The sequence below is a fragment of the Micropterus salmoides genome, unplaced genomic scaffold (assembly GCF_014851395.1).
Source record: "Micropterus salmoides isolate LMB-PRFRI ecotype aquatic unplaced genomic scaffold, ASM1485139v1 Ms_hic_scaffold_20, whole genome shotgun sequence".
NCBI lineage: Eukaryota > Metazoa > Chordata > Actinopteri > Centrarchiformes > Centrarchidae > Micropterus > Micropterus salmoides.
In genome coordinates, this window is record NW_024041151.1 from 600,523 (window position 1) to 616,766 (window position 16,244).

The following is a 16,244-nucleotide window of genomic DNA, read 5'->3' on the forward strand; positions in this document are numbered from 1 at the left end:
AGCATATACACTGAAGTTACAACAACTTCCTGTGTCATGGCGAAGAGTTGATCTTTGACGCCACGCCACGGACACGCCCATTGACGAAAACTCGCAAATAGCACAACCTTTCATCGTCAATGCCTTTAGAAGGCACAGCAGAAATTTGACGTCGATCCAACTAAATCCCTAGGAGGAGTTTGTTAAAGTACGGAGTGTGTAAATCATCCAAAAATGGCCGTAAAATTCAAAATGGCCGACTTCCTGTTGACTTTAGGCTATGGGTTCTTGAGGTTTTTTTGTGCGTCTTGATATGATACATGTCCCCAGAAAATTTCGTACATGTAGGTTGAACGTGAACAAGGGGCTAATCTTTTCCAATTTTCTAGGTGGCGCTAGCGAGTCATTTTGCCACGCCCATGCGCAAAACCCATAAAATACGAAATTTTTCACCAGTTCTGACACGTTTGCAAATTTTGGTGAGTTTTGAGATAAACACAAGTCAAAAGGTAAAAGGAAGTTACAGGTCAGCAATGGTCTTACAAATGTTTAGTTCTCCCTAACAGCCAGAGTTATTATTTTATTAGTTTTATTTTTAACTCAAGTGTTTTTTTCACAACCAGTGTTAGTTTAGTTTTACTAAAAAACATTATTATAGTTTAGTTTTAGTCTAAAATCAACTTGCTAATAATATGGTACATGAGTTACTTTTATTTTGAAGGTTTTATAATAGAACAGACCACATGACTTCTGTTTTTGGTTTATAATGAAAGACAAAGTGACTGAAGTTCACAAACTCTCTTCATTCTTTGTTCAAAAAGGTAAAACGATAAAATGTAACGTGAAAAACGAAAACTGGGCCATTTTTAATTGGTTTTTCATTTTTTGATTCTTACATCAAAAACAATTATTTAGTTTTTCATTTTGACACAAAAAACAGATAAACTGTATTTTGATTTTTGAATTACACGAAGTGTATTGAATTAGGGATTATCCAGAGATGCCCAGACCGGACGGCCTCCTGAGCGTCTGAGCACAGCTTTTCAAGGTCTTACGTCAGGAAGCGAAGCCCCGGTTGATGGCCGCTGATCTGGCCCAACATTCAAACAGTGACCCACCAGAACAGTCACCAGCGGAGGGGAAGAGAAGGGTCCAGACCAAGACGTTACGGAGATGCAGGGGCCTCCGCTGGGTGGACTGGACTGTCATGAAACAGGGCCACATAGCTGTTGGAGAGGCTTATGTGAGATGATGAGGCGGCCAAAAAGATTTACTGAGGCAGCAGCTCATCAGACTCCGTCATGGCTGCCAGAGACAGTCTGCTGCCATTCTAGCTGCTGAGTGTGAATCAACCTGGGTACATTACTGTCAGAGATGATGTCATAGATGATGTCACTGAGGGGCTTACCTGAGCAGGTGACATCCAGGATGAAGGAAAAGTAACCTGATGCTACACACTCCCTCAGAGCAGATCCAGACTGAACACAGTCAGACCTGATCAACCACACAGGTCTGAATGAAGACTCCTCTCTCTGTCCTACAGAAACAGCAGAGCCACAGTCCAGCTCTCTACAGACAACAGCTGCTGTCTTCACGGTCCAGACAGAGTAACCCACTGTTCTCCAGTCTCCCTGATGTTTCAGCTCCAGTGTTCCTGCACAGCGACTGGCTCCTCCCACCAACCTGACATCATCAGGCTCTGAACAGAAACCAGAGAGTCATCAGTAAAACAATAACGTGAGTTTCATCAGAACAGAAATGAAGCAAATCAAAGCTGCAGCTCCTCTTCTACCTGAGCAGGTGAGTCCAACAGCTTTTCCAGGTGAGCAGGTGTTTCTAGCTGAGCCTGAGCTTCTACAGTCCAGGAGAGCAGACTCATGGCCTCCACACTGGAACTCTTTGGTCCACATCGGAGCCTCCACTTCTCCATAGAGCGCCCCTGGAGGACTGAAGGAGCCCCACAGCCAAGCTCCCTACAGACCACCTCTGCATCCTGCTGGTCAAAGTCAGCTTCACACACTGAGGACCACCACTGGTTAGACTTCACCTCCAGTCTGCCTGAGCACAGACTAGTCCCGTCCAGCAGCCTGACAGAGTCTGGAGAGATAATAGAAGATGAAATAGAGATAAAGACAGCAGACACAAAAGAAAAACATGTCATGAAACAACAATTCAGTGATTCAAGGTGGACTCAGCACAACTCCAACATCAGTTCATCATTAACAACAGAACACATCTTTCTACCAGCACAGACTGCAGCAAGTTCACCAGCACATTTCCATTTAATACTCGGTCACACTTGTTCTCCACGTCTGAACACTTTCAACATGTTTCCAAACAACAGCACAACATCATCATCTGCAGATTTCTCTGCTCTGTTCCTTCTGCTCAGCTACTCCACAATCTTTGCTCTCCACACAAACAAGTTCAACACTTTTCATTCTGTCTTAATGTCCTAAGAAGATCTAGAACCCAGAAGAAAAAGCTGCTTAGAAAAGGCTCCAACAACTCTAACAGGGATAGGGGCTGGACTCTCTCCTTTGAAGGAGTGTTGTGAATTATTTTGGCGGTAAGTGTATTGACTCATTTTCATTTCCGGTGCTTGTGTGTTGGTAGCGTGTTTTCTGCTCTCACTGAGCTCCTCTCTCCTCTACTTTCTCTCCCTCTGTATGCAACTTCATCCCATTATTGCATGTTACTAACACAACTTCTCCCCTTTCCGGTAGTCTTGTGCTTTCTCGTCTCTCTCCTCTCTCCTATCACTTCCTGCAGGGGTTTCTGACTCTGGAGCTGTGGAGTCTGGATCTGTGGTTGCGGGTCACCTGCTGCCCCCGTGTTCCTGCTCGACACCCTCTGCTGCAACGACTATTGTTACTAGTCCTATTGTTATTATTGTTATTATAATCATTAACATTACGATTGTTATCATTAACACTACTGTAAATATCTCAATCAATCAATCAACATTTAATTGTATAGCACTTTACAGCAAGCAATAGGTGTCCAAAGTGCTTTACATCAACCAAGAATAAACAACACAGCATTCAATAAAATACAAGAAGAAAACACATGAAGCATATGTTACGACCCGGGTGGTCTGTGTGCTGTATTTGTGTTGCTGTCTCTCTCTCTCCTGCAGGTGTGTACCTGTACCCGCTCAGTGTGACGCTGGGTGGAGCTCACAGCTGGGGCCGATCAGAGGCAATTAGTGGGCTATGTAAGCCGAGCCAGTGGAGGGCTCTGGGTCATCGGCTCATTCACTCACTTATCCTTCCGTGGTTACCCACATTAGCCTGTGTGGCATACTGTGTGGTTTACGGTGTGATTTACTGTGTGGCTTATCCGTAGATCTGAAGACCGCAACAGCCGATTTTGCCCACCCAAAGTTAAAAGCTCGGACAAATACTCCGGGGCTAGGCCATTTAAGGCCTTGAAAACAAACAATAAAATCTTAAAATCAATTCTAAAACGCACCGTAGTGTAAATAGAACGGGAGTGATGTTTGCACTTCTAGATGTATTTGTTAAAAAGCGAGCAGCAGCATTTTGCACAAGTTGAAGACGTGAGATAGATGTTTGACTTCGACCAATATAAAGACTGTTGCAATAATCTAGCCTTGAACTAATAAAGGCATGAGTAGCCTTTTCTAGATCGTGCCTGTTAAGAAAAGGCTTTACTTTTGCCAGGAGACGAAGTTGGAAGAAGCGCGTTCTGACAGCATTGCTTATCTGTTTGTCAAATTTCCTGCTACAATCGAATGTCACATCCAGATTTTTGACAGTTTGCTTGGCGCATGAAGTCAAAGCTCCCAGACTTAAAGATGGATTGTTTGACATAAATTTTCTAATAAGATAATACACTCAGTTTTGTCTTCGTTCAGATTAAGGAAGTTCTGAGATAGCCACAATTTAATAATAATAATAAATTGAATTTGTATAGCGTATGGCATTATTTTTTTGTCAAATGTTACGAGCTTGTAAGACATGCTCACAAGCACATTATGTTATTTCACACACGCATACTCTCATAGGTTAACTCTGCTTGTACAGTGGAACCTGCTCGCGGAGCGCTGTTTCGCTCGCGCAGTGGATTTCTGCTCGCTAGAGTCTACATGACTTTTGACAATTTGGGAGCGGGAACCAAGGAAGGTATTGACCCTGTTATGATTGGTCACTTTCATCGTGATCACAACCACAGGGACATCCTTATACCTTGATTGACAGCTCCCATTACAGGAAGTACGGAGTCAAAGACGGACTTCAGTTGTTCAGTTAACACTGCACAGCGGACGGACAGGCGGCGACACCTGAAGATGTAGGCGTAAGTGATATTGATATATGATGGGGGCTGTGTGGTCTAACAATGTAGCAATTTAATATGAAATTTGTTTGGAACATGTAAGTAGCTGACATAAGCTAATCAACCTTAACTAGCAAAACTTAAAAGTATGGCCAGAAGTCTGTCATTTACCCCCCATCCCCCACTTTTTAAAATTGATGAATGAATGAATATGTATTCAATATATTAAGAAGTGTAGTCAGATGTGAGATTACTTTCAGGCTGATCATTAAATTAGAGTCAGCGCGTTCAAGAACGCCTCTTGAATTGGACTTCTTACAGTTTGCATGTAGGCGAGAGCTGTACCTATGGGAAGCACTGTCAAGGCATGTAAATCTCCCCCCAGATATTGTACAGGCCTTAAGAGAGTTCCTCCAGCTGATCATGGACCACATTGAAAATGTTGAAGTTACCAGCAATTCTGTTGAAACTGTAGCTGGAGAGATGGGGCGTCCCAGGTACAATCTAGAGAAGGAGAGACTTGTTGAGTTTTTGGAGATAAATCTGTCTGTGGACTGCATCGCAAAGTTAAGGTGCGTTTCAGCCAGTACAGTCAACAGATGGATGAGGGAGTTTGGTATCTCTGGCTATCGGATGGTCAAAGGGAGGCTAAAGTCCATGGGAATCCACGTCCAGTGGAGGAGAGTTACTGCATCAATGCATCGAGTGGACTCGCTTGGGATTCTTTCTAGACTGACTGGACTGGGCTGCATTGTGCGAAGAACTTACTCTGTCAGGGGGCCCCTTTCACTGTGGCATGTCGACACCAACCACAAACTGATCAGGTCAGTACTGTACAGTACAGATTATTGATTATTTATGTTGTTAAATACAATGATACAGACACTGATATATCTCAAAGCATAAGTATGTTGCCATGACATTTCTACAATAAAAATCCAGGTTGAAACTGGTAATGTAGGTCTTTACTTTGTGCCCATCAGGTACAACATTGTACTTTTTGGTCCAGTGGACGGCTACTCCAGGGAGGTAAGATTTAATTTCACTGGGACCTGCTGTGTAAGCAAATTTGTTATGATGTACACCAAATAATTACATGTTGCATTCAGATGGCTGAAATACTACCCTGGTGATGTGGGAGAAAAAGTTATTATACAGCGTTCCACATGGTAGTAAGGGTCATTAAGGTGTGTTAAAATATCAGATTCCCTGAGGCATGAAGGGACCAGAGTGTAATCCAATTGTACATGTAAGATATTGACAAATAGTAAATGTACGTTTATGAAAATGTCTCATAACATAGGTGGTGTGCTTGAATGCTGCAAAAAACAATCGTGCATCAACCGCATTCACTGCCTTCAAAAAAGCAACTGAGAGGCATGGAATACCCTCAAGGTAAATTTTTACAGGCTTCAAGGTACAGAAACAAACATGATGGATGTTATATTTTAAGAAATAATTTACTGTAAACTCAGGGTTCTCAGGGATTATAATTTTAAATGTTTCCTTACAACACTCTACTTCCTTCTGCTCTCCCAGTCATAGCCTTACCCCTCCATTATATTACCTGCTTGTACTGATCTCTAGTGGTCAGCGAATATACGCTGAACACGTTTATTGTGACATATGTATAGATATATAAACACAGACACACTTTGACACAATGTAGCACTTTAGTACCGTGTATTGTGAATCACTGACACACTGGTCATCTGTGTGTGTGGAACTGATCGAGGAAGCTTCATGTCAGGAAAAAGCTTCCGTAATCAAAGGTTTTTCTTTTTGTATTTTGGATGCTTTTACCAAGCTAATAAAGAGGTCTATTGTGTGTAAAATCATAACATACTAACATTTTCTCATGTTATCAAGTCCTTGATGGTTAAAATAATAATTTCTAAATCCGTCGGATTGAATGTTTGTGGCGGGATGTCAGAACATGTGTGATATCAAAATATTACAACAAACTCCACAGCCTAGAGATGGCTCACTTTCTTGATGTGTCCTCCAGAGGTATGAGTTTGTCTCATCATATTGTGCCATTTATCGTCTACTTTCTGTAGATTGTTATTATTTAATCCTAGTACCCATTCCATACAGGAGGTCTTTATCCCCTGCCAGGCCGTTATTGTAAATAAGTAACTGTTCTTAAAACCTTGCCTGGTATAATAATAATCATGACCTGAGGTGGAAAACATAGAAGGCGCAGGCGTCCTTATGATTGGTCAATTTCAACACAATTGGATTGGTTAACATATGTCTGGGGCACTTTAATAAACATTAATGGCTGGTCGTATATCATTGTAAAGAATTTTAGAAATGGTTTAATACTGGAAAAAAACATCAATGAGATGTATTTACAAAAGTCTATTCAATGCTTAATGTTGCATTTTCAGAGCTCACCTGTGAAAAGTAACATACTTTTGTGGCAGGTTGGAACAACCACCCACTGAGAACAGAAGGGAATAAAACTCCTGAGCAGATTTGGCACTCAGGAATGACGCTTCGACCAATTCAGTCAGAGACCAGTCAGAGAATCTTGAGTTTTTTTCTTTTAAAACAACTCTAAGTTGCTACAGTAAATTTTTTATCCAAAATGAGCTGTTAATGTAACTTTGAAATGCCCCACCAGGCTCTAAGCAGTGTAACACACATCTTCAACTGGTGAAACAATCACAATTGATGCAAATGTTGGTAATACAGTTCATATGCACTGAGTAACCTCTTCATTAGGTAGACTTGTGCTGTACAAACCCTAAATGTTTATATCTTCAGCTAATGTTGAAAAGCCAAACAATTGGGATGAACAGATTACATTAGATGCTGTAAACATGGGATGACTAGTGATAGCAGCATTTTTCTGTCTTGTTCGACTGTCAGGATATTGAAGAGCCGGACATTGACTGGGATGTTGACTATGGAGAAGATGTGGATGGTGTGATAACAGTCCCTGAATTTGAGTGTTCGTCAGGTGTTTAATGTTTGTTTTGGTGATCACAAAGTGATGTAAATAAAATATACAACAACCACAGTTAAATCTTTAGATTTATTCTTTTTAACTGTCACGGTTTGGTGGTGAAGGCAGGGTTGAGCAGGTTGGAGGACCCAAATGTAGGACGCAAGGCAAAGGAGGTACAGTTCAAGGGGTTTTAATGAACGTAACAAAAGGCGAGCACACTTACAAACAGAGTGGCTGATGACAGAGTCCAAAAACAAAGGCTGTCCAACAGAAATCCAAAAGGGTGAAAACCACAATCCAAAACTGAGCAGGGTAACAGGGAGACACGAGAACACACTGCAACACTGGGTGACAATAAACAATGACCCGACAAAGACAAACAGCAGGTATATATACACAGGGACTAACGAGCAGGGCGGGAGCAACACAGGTGACAGACATGAGGCTAACGAGGCAGAGAGAGAGAGAGAGAGCAGAGGAAAACAGAGACAGACATGCAGAGGGATCACTGGGGTAACAGACATGACAAGGGTTACTGAACACTAGACGAAAGACAAGACAGACCCCCAAAACCCAACAGACCAAAATAATGCTAACTAAACAGTGCAAAACACCGCATGGCAGACAGGCAGAGTGTGACATTAACAATGGAACAACTTTGTTGTACACAGTAGAAAAAAAAAAACTATGCACAAAGAGGGTCAGGTAACAAGGCCATTAAAATGCTAATGTATGCTGAACTCGTAACCACCACAGATTGCCTCAGGTTGTTTTCAAACTCTTGGGAGGTGGCTAAGTGGCGTGTAGGAAATGTAATGGCAACTGCACAAGCATTGACAATGGGGTAACAAAGGCTATGTGCCCCATAGCGGGAGTCGCAGTCATGGTCAAAATTAATAGTTATCCTGAATGCCTCTCTCTTGGATTCAATCAGTGGAACGTGTGCCTGACCTGGACCCACTGAAGGAAGCTCTTGACTGACAGGCGCTTCTCCCCACCATTTGTTCCCTGCACAGCTGCCACGTGACTTTGACCTTCAGGGCTGTCTCTTCTTGGCTGTCTGCTTCTTCTCAGAGACAAATACAAAGAAGTAATTGCCAACATTTCTGTTTCTTAGGACAAATGCATTTGTCATATACATGTCGGGGGTTTGACAGACTACACATACGAATATAAACCTAAAGAGGGAGTAACGCCAATAAAGAGAATAAAATGAAACCGGTGGAAAACAAGTTTGATAGTAAGGTAAAAGTGATGGACAAGGATTATAGAAAAAGGTGCTAAGCAGTGTGTTACCTCTGTCTTCCAACCTTTGCAAGAAATCCTGCAGAAAGTTGATGATCCGCATCTCTCGCTGCCGTCTCACAGACCCTTCCTCACTGAAATCAGGAGATAGCGCAAGCAGAAGGAAGTCTGCATTCACCTAAAATAAGGAAGCAAATCAAATGCTTAAACACGGTAAAACAGTAAGGATTGCACATTGCAGATTAAAATTAAAGATTCATTTTATGTTTTGGCCTGTAGCGTTTTGCTCTTTAAACATGTTTGAAGGCAGCTTAAAGTAAAAATGCAGAATATGCTATAAGAGCAGTGTCTCTAAGAGTGGCTGTTCTAATAAAATAATTGTTCATTCACAACGTTACTGACTTCCTGTAAGTGGCCAGGGACAAAGAGTTGCTGGCACTTCTGGGTGTGGTGTGCTAACACCTCATCTAATCCGTAGAGCCTCAATCCCTCACGCAGCTGGATCAGGATCAGCCTCACCAGTGCATGCACAGCGATGGCACTAATAAACAGTAAGAAAATAATACTGTATTGATTCAGAGTTAAATTGTTAACACTATAGCATTTTGTGGCAAATATTTCAATGCTATGTTAACTGACTCTATGATGGCCTTTTTTTGGTCAACATTTACTGGCCCAGTGTAGCCACATGCCACAATCGCATCTAAGTCTATCAGCCTTTCTCCACCATCTGCATTTTCCACCTGAAAGAGACACAACCTTGATATTTGCAGAAGAGACAAACATTTTCTGATAACTTTATATGCCTGACTTGGAAAAATGAATGCATTAAACTGTTTAAATACCTCTTTCATCAGATTTTTTATATCCTGATTAGTGACTTCGAGTACACCAACATCCTTGTCCATCTCCCCATGGCACAAGAAATGGTAGCACCATCTTGTAAGGAAGTTTGGTGCAGGACCCCCCTGCACCAAACTCATGGCAAAAATCTCTTTCTTTGGGGAGATTTTTGCCATTTTTTGTCAGAAAGTCCTTTTCTGACAAAGACAAAAGCTATTTTGAACAAAATGGCAGTGGACTTTTACTAACTAATTAATGTAGTGAACAACGGTGTGGATTTGTGCATTTTACATTGAATAAATGTGGAGCTACCCTAAATTCCTTTCTCCTCCCCAGAGAAGATGGGGAGGGGTCAAAGTTGCTTTCTCTAAGTGCTATCCCGACCATAAAACTGGCACCTTTTTGATTCCGAAGCTGATAACGCGGGGCCTGACTGTTAAACTGACAAAGGGACAAAAACCAGCCATTGGCATCTCCCTGAACAGCCTATCAAAACTGGCCCCCCCACACATGTTTCCGTGGCAACTGACCTTATTCTTTGTTTTATTACCACATCAAAGGGATACTCCTTGTCTCACCTAAGTGTGACATGTTCCAGACACTGAACTTTGGATGACAAAGGACTGCAGTCTCCAAATACTCAAAGCATTTAATTGAGTTAATTAAATCTTTAGTTACCTGATATGTTTGCCTCTATTTGAGTAGTTATGTTAACTGTTGTTGCTATCTGTTGTTGATATTAGTGCTGAAAAGAAGTTACTTGTGCAGTGTTTTTATTTTCAGCAAGACACTCTTTCATCTAATGTAATCAATGCTTGTTCATAATACTTTCTTACAAAATCCCTTTAGAAATGATGACAAAGAAATGTTTTACTATACTCTTAATCGCCAGCTTGAATTTAAGGATGAATCAACAAATTCCCCGGTTCCTAAGGAGAGACGATCTTTGATTTAATCCAAGCTTTCCTCATGTAACCTGAGCTCCCCCAAGTGGACGAAATAAGTATTACATGCCCTCATCGGAAATGCCGTTAAATGTATAAATATCCTGACCAATAATGTGACAATTGTTTCCTGTTACCAAATGCCTACAACAGTACAACCGTTCAACCATTGAGGTTCGATTGTGGAAAACATTTGATTATAAGACGTGCAAATAGATTTCTTTTCTTTAGACATTAAGTTTAGAAAGGCAGTCCCTCGGGAAACCTGAGACGCCCCCTGGGGAACCACGCCCCATATTCGACCTCGCGCGCTCTCTTCCACTCTGCTCGGCCCTCTGGACGCTTTGGCACGCGTGTGGCGTGCCTCGCCAGGCAACGCCCAGACTCGGCCAGCGAAACAGGCCTTTTGTTAGCCTGAAGCTACACACCTGAAGTGCCGCGACATCGATCTGCACTCAGTTTGTTTTTTTAATTTCTTTATTTCTTTTGTATGTTATAATTATTCAGTCCGTTAAGTCACACTGGACTAATTCAGGAATGACCAAGTTCCATTTTAAGCCTTTTTCGTCGAAGCCAACTTCACCGAGGTCAGACCAAGCCACGTTGTCTCGCCAGCTACAACGAAGGAAACCTGAAAACAGCCGAATTGCCATTTTTTCAATCGTTTTCAATCAGATCTGACTGACTGATTTAAGATAATTGAGCAATTATTAACTAACTGATCACTAGTAATAATTGTATAATTATTCAAAACTACCTAGAGGTCCGGAGACTCTAGGATTATAACAACTCCGGTGGTGCCCTTTACGAGGAAATTCTGATTTTATGAATAATAATTCATAATTGGGTATCAATTCTCATAAATGTATTAAAATGCATAACTAAAAAATGTTAGGTCTGCTACATTAAACAATACAAAGTCATATTTTATATGAAAGACTGTGGCACATACTTGAAATTGTTGTCCTGGTAGTCACAGATACTGTATTTAGGGTTTTTGCCCCTTTCCCCATCTCCTTCAAGCTTTTGTCAAATGTTTGAGATATTATTCACATTGATAATCTCTTAAATGTGCTTTTCATCATGTGTGTTGGCCTTGGTGGGGCACACATACCGGTAAGGAACTCTTTACAAAGAGCGCCTTGGTCTATTCCATTTTCTCCAATGAAGGAGACCCTGAGGAGGTTCTTTGGGGAGGCCTGTTTTTGACTGGCCCACTTTCCACTGGCACTTTCAGTGCCCTTTGAAACAGGTCCTCTCTTGTCACATTGATGTTGAATGACAGAGATGTGTCAACCTTCTTTTCAAGTGACATCAAGATGTCTGATGCGCTACACAACAATATTAAAACAATATTGTTGAGAATTCAGCGCTACAGGCCAAGGCAAGCATCATTATCCAATACCATAAAAACTATTCTACAGCATACCTGCCGAAGTGCTCATCGGTGTCCTCACTAATATCTTCATCTCCCTCCTTTGTACTGCTGTAAAGATCAATAATAACAAAACATTCCATAAACAGGTAACCTTAATCCATCATCTGTCCAAATTCTTTAAAAAAAGGGGGGATGATGAGGGGACTCTACAGTGGGATTAAGCATTTTAAGCAAGTGGATACAAAATGCATGTAAGATAAGATAAGAAACTTAGAAAAGCTTTTACCTCTCCCCGCAGACACTTGCATGCACATAGATGTCGTCTTTTGTAATTAGTTGACTGCACAATGGACCTATGAAAATAAGAAATAACCGTGTTAAATTATCCATTAAAAATGCAGATGTACCGTTTCAGAGGTCAGATGTAAACATGCTCTTTGATGAGAACAGATCATGTAAAACATTTCACTGGTTAATTCTTAAAACCTAAATCTTAAGAAGAAACACAAGAAATCTGATGGAGCACTGCAGTTTGCTCTCCAAATGTGATGGCTGCACACCAGATGCCTGTAAAACATTACTGGGTCATTCACATCATATATATTGCAAATAAAATCATAAATGTATGGCTCAATAATATGAAATACTATGTATGATCTCTTCATTTGTATTGATAGCTTATCACTTCATCGTCCAACTTGATAATGTCATCATCACAGTGTGTCTATAAAATTAAATATCAAGACTGATGACTTACAAAAAACAATCGCTAAAAAACAGTGCCAGAAGCAATTGTGGGTTAAGCTGACAGGGACACTGCTAACAGGGTCCCACCATCCAATAGTTGCTGTGAAATTTAAGAAATGAAAACACCAACCTGTACATCAAATAAGGAGAAAGAACATCAATGTTATAGTTTCAAGTCAGCAAGCCATACCTCAACCTTGACTTTAGACTGGATACATGTCTTGACACGAAGACTGAGGAGCTGCAGGGGCACATACTCCTGGCATGACACACACCGGGCTTTCGGCATGGCCTGGAACTCCAGAGCTGTGAAGGGTAGGGGAGAAATGTCCAGTGTGTTCTGGATGGGCATAATGTAGAGACAGCCCTTGCCTCCCCAGCTCTTCACAAGGCTGGCCCCTGTGTATCCTTCCTCTTCAGGAGTTTCCGATGACCTGATCCTCCTGTTTAAGTTCAAATATTTATTTTCTGTCCCTTGTTGGAAGGATCATACTTTGCAAACATGACAACTTTATAACAAACAAAAAGATTCAATAAATTTCCTTTGCTTGGAGAAAAAAAGTCAACTTCAATCTCGTTTTTTTACCCATGGCTTTGTGCAGCATCCAGGCACCCTCCATTTCTGACATCTGTGGATATGTCTCAGAAAGAATGTGTGTAATCTATGAATTTAAAGTATGTGACTAAGATTAGCAAATATTTATCAAATCAATGAGCTCAAGACAAATCTGTTCATTAGAACTATTGGCAGCATTCCAAGAATGAATTAAATGGTTTTGATTGCTAAGATTGGGGCTACTGTTTTCACTGGATATGCTGTTTCAGTATATGTTAATATTTTGTGCAAATTTGAGTTCTTACTTCATTAAGTGTCATACCACATACCTCATTATGGCCAGAATCCTCTGGGACATTTACAGTCCTTCTTCCTAACCCAGCTTGTAAAAGTATTAGCTCATCAGATGGTTTGGGGGTTCTCTCTGTTGGGCTGTCCAGAAGAAAGAATTGGATTGGCGTTGTTTTGGTGCCTGACCTTTTTTTGGACAATCGCAAAGGAGGCCCACACTTCTGCCTATCTTTAAATAGTCCAGGGAAACACCTGTAGAAAGAGGGGTAGATGAAATTAAAATGAATTTGAATCAGCAGTCAAACAACTGTGTGAGGAACTGAAGAGGGCTGTTGTTGAAACATCTGAGATGCATCCGTTGAACAACATCCAAACCTGGCCATATTCTGTTGAACTGCAGTCCCTGAAGGTGCCTGTGCAGGTCCACGCACCGCATTGTGATCTTGTGGTTCCTGGGATGTGTCCTGCCTGGATACTCTGGCTGAGCTTGACTGTGCATTGCACTGTCCCTGAACTTCATTGTTCATTCAACATAATTAATTCGCTGACATCATGTAGCTTCTGTTGTGTTATAGGCTAAATGAATAGGTGAGCTGTATGATAATGACAGCAGCACTTCCATGACGAAAGCAATAAGTTGTTCCAAAAACAGTATTTATATATTGTTATATGTAAATAAGGAAAGCTGTTTGGTGTTGAATTATTCAATGTAGCTCTCAGCCTGGCCACCAAATTGAGGGCCATATTGCGCAAATCGTCCTAGAGGAATGGGGAGAAAGAAAGAAATGTAACTGAAACAAACACCACCACAAATCTCAACTACTTTAACGTAATAAACATTTTAGAAAATAGTTCACCTCCTCTTTTGCGTCCGCCATTTTTTCTTACATCTATAAGCGGGAAGATGGGCTGGATCCACACAAAAATTCAATAAGGGACAATGTGACCATGTGGCTAAGTTACCCAACATTCAAAACAGTATTTTACTGCATTGGATGTTAGCCTGCAAAATCCAATGCAGTAAACCAGCGTCAATAAGAATAGCACTTTGACATGTGAAAACAATTATGCTATGATTTAGTTAGCCTAACGTTAGTTGTCTAAGATGCAGTTTTTAAAGGTTAAAAGTTTTAAAATGAGTCTCAGGTGACCAGCATCACAAGTGTTGGCTAAGGCGCTAGCTACAAAATGGATAGGCTAGCTAGTTACGTTACTTGTTGCTTAAAAGTATTTAACGTTAATGTTAACTTACTTAACAAAACGTAGGCTTCATCGTTCGCAATATACATCGATGACAATTGATTTAACTATGACCTGCACACCATTTTATACGTGGTCAGAGACATTTTATGTATATTAGAAAACTCATTCTAATTCATTCACTTACCCCAGTCTTCTTCGGTGGTAAGTTAACCCAACTCTGTGCTTCCTGTAATGGGAGCTGTCAATCAAGGTATAAGGATGTCCCTGTGGTTGTGATCACGATGAAAGTGACCAATCATAAGAGGGTCAGTGCCCTCCTTGGTTCCCGCCCCCAAATTGTCAAAAGTCATGTAGACTCGAGCAAGCAGAAATCCACTGCGCGAGCAAAACAGCGCTCCGCGAGCAGAAGCCCGCTGCGCGTGAGCAGGTTCCACTGTACAAGCAGAGTTAACCTATGAGAGTATGCCAGGCGCTCGCTTGCAGCTACCTGTACAACTCTCGGTTGTTGAATTTGTGCGTGAGTAATTTTATCATGCCAGCTGAAGGTAAATTTTTGCGTGTGTGAAATAACATAATGTGCTTGTGAGCATGTCTTACAAGCTCATAACATTTGACAAAAAAATAACGTCATAATAGCGCTTTTCACGAACTCAAAGTCGCTTTACAGAGCAGATAAAGAAACATAACGAAAAAAAAACAAATAAAGCCACTACGGCTAAACACTTATTCTTACAGTAATTTTGCCTAAGCACTCACAGTTCTTTCCATCTTTTAGTGACTGCTGTTCAATCTCATAGTTGTTCAAAAGTTTTGGGATTAGCGATTATAGTACGTGTAATAAGTGTAGTTTATTTATAGACATGGAGGCGAGGCTCAGTGATTTAGAAGTCCGGCTCCGCACCTTGGTAGATCAGTCTTTAGCTACTGTAGCTAGCCAGTCCCCGGTAGTCGGTGCGGATCGGCCTGAGTTAGCCTCTGGTAGCCGTCCTCCGGCATCCCCTGTGCAGCCAGGAAAGGGGGGCTGGGTGACTGTCCGAAGGAGGAATAGTCGTAAGCATTCAAAGTCCACGGGGCACCATCAACCTGTTCACGTTTCTAACAGATTTTCCCCACTCAGCGACACACCCGCTGAGAAACCAACTCTGATCATTGGCAGCTCCATTTTGAGAATCGTGAAGTTAGCGAAGCCAGCGGCCATAGTTAAGTGCATCCCTGGGGCCAGAGCGGGCGACATTGAGTCTTATTTGAAACTGCTGGCTAAGGATAAACGTAAATACAGTAAGATTGTTATTCACGTCGGCGGTAATGACTCCCGGTTACGCCAATCGGAGGTCACTAAGATTAACGTTGAGTCGGTGTGTACATATGCAAAAACAATGTCGGACACCGTAGTTTTCTCTGGACCCCTGCCAAATCTGACCAGTGATGACATGTATAGCCGCATGTCGTCATTCCGCCGCTGGTTGTCGAGGTGGTGTCCAGCAAACGATGTGGGCTTTGTAGATCATTGGCAGACTTTCTGGGGAAGACCTGGTCTGATCCGGAGAGACGGCATCCATCCCACTTGGGAAGGAGCAGCTCTCATTTCTAGAAATCTGGCCAAGTTTATTAGTGGACCAAATCCATGACAACCCAGAGTTGAGACCAGGAGGCAGAGTCGCAGTTTAACACACTTCTCTGCCCTTCTTTTTCAGCAGTTGCCCACCCAAAACCCTACGCAGAGTCGCAGTCTAACACACTTCTCTGCTCCTCCATTTCAGGAGTTACTTAGTGAAAATCCTATAGTGACGGTGTCTGCCCCCC

The 16,244-nt window shown here is 41.7% G+C and overlaps 2 long non-coding RNA genes across 2 annotated transcripts; both read right to left on the reverse strand.

Moving 5' to 3' along the window:
* Nucleotides 1-7,714: 7,714 nt before the first annotated feature.
* Nucleotides 7,715-12,874, reverse strand: LOC119914735. Its single transcript, XR_005446830.1, has 6 exons — nt 12,582-12,874; nt 11,931-11,997; nt 11,696-11,752; nt 8,882-9,020; nt 8,531-8,657; nt 7,715-8,300 (listed from the first exon to the last, which is right to left on the reverse strand). It is a non-coding gene; the product is annotated as an uncharacterized LOC119914735 (long non-coding RNA).
* A 102-nt stretch (nt 12,875-12,976) lies between these two features.
* Nucleotides 12,977-15,210, reverse strand: LOC119914824. The gene is made up of 3 exons (XR_005446848.1): nt 13,614-15,210; nt 13,277-13,490; nt 12,977-13,053 (listed from the first exon to the last, which is right to left on the reverse strand). It is a non-coding gene; the product is annotated as an uncharacterized LOC119914824 (long non-coding RNA).
* Between the last annotated feature and the right edge of the window lie 1,034 nt (nt 15,211-16,244).